Below are 1,005 nucleotides of genomic sequence, written 5' to 3' on the forward strand. Positions count from 1 at the left end.
AAAAAAAAAAAAAAAAAAAAGTCTAGCTGTATTCTCTACTAAACACCTTTTACCTTTTTCTTTTTTAAATTTTTAAACTTTTTATTTCATTTTATTTTTTAGAAGGAAGGGTGGAATCCATTATTCCCCCAGACTGGTTTCAAACTCTGAGGCTCAAACTACCCTTCTGTGTATCCTCCCAAGCAGCAGGAGTTACAAGTAAATACCACCACACCCAGCTCATTTGACACCTCTCAAAAACACACTGGTGTAATTGTGCCCCTGGCACTCTGGTTCTAGACTTGATACTAATATAGGGAAATCCCAATAAGATAAAACCTGACTGGGCCAGGCATGGTGGGACACACCTTTAATTCCAAAATTTGGGATTAAAGAGGCAAGCAGGATCTCAGTGAATTCAGAGTCAGCCACGCCACGTCTATATAATAAGTTTCAGGTCAGGCAGGGGCTACATAGTGAAACACACTATATCAAAAAAAAAAAAAAAACTGAACAGATTGTTTTTAATCTGATTTTATTCGTTTTTATCATAAGATTGTTTTAAAAAAAATGGGTTTGGTGTTTTCTTTCTTTTTTTCCTTTTTATAAAGTTTTTCAAGACAGGGTTTCTCTACATAGCCCAAAGTGAGTTCCTATCCTGGAACTCACTTTGTAGACCAGGCTGGCCTCCAACACAAAAATGTCAATGTATTCCACCTGTCTCTGCCTCCCAAGTGTTGGAATTAAAGGCATGCACCACCACTGCCCGGCTTCTGTTGTTGTTTTCTTAAGAGGGTTTCTCTGTGTCATCCTAGCTTGTTCTGGATCTTGCTGTTTAGATCAGGCTAGCCTCTAACTCAGAGATCTGCCTGTCTCTGCCTTCCAAATGCTGAGATGAAAATGTGCACCACCACCTCCCAGTGGTTTTGTGGGATTTAAAAAAGAATAAAAATATATGAAAGCGCTGCTATAAGAGGTGCCCATTAGGCCAGGACTATACAGAGAAACCCTGTCTTGAAAAAGCAA

The sequence above is a fragment of the Mastomys coucha genome, unplaced genomic scaffold (assembly GCF_008632895.1).
Source record: "Mastomys coucha isolate ucsf_1 unplaced genomic scaffold, UCSF_Mcou_1 pScaffold23, whole genome shotgun sequence".
NCBI lineage: Eukaryota > Metazoa > Chordata > Mammalia > Rodentia > Muridae > Mastomys > Mastomys coucha.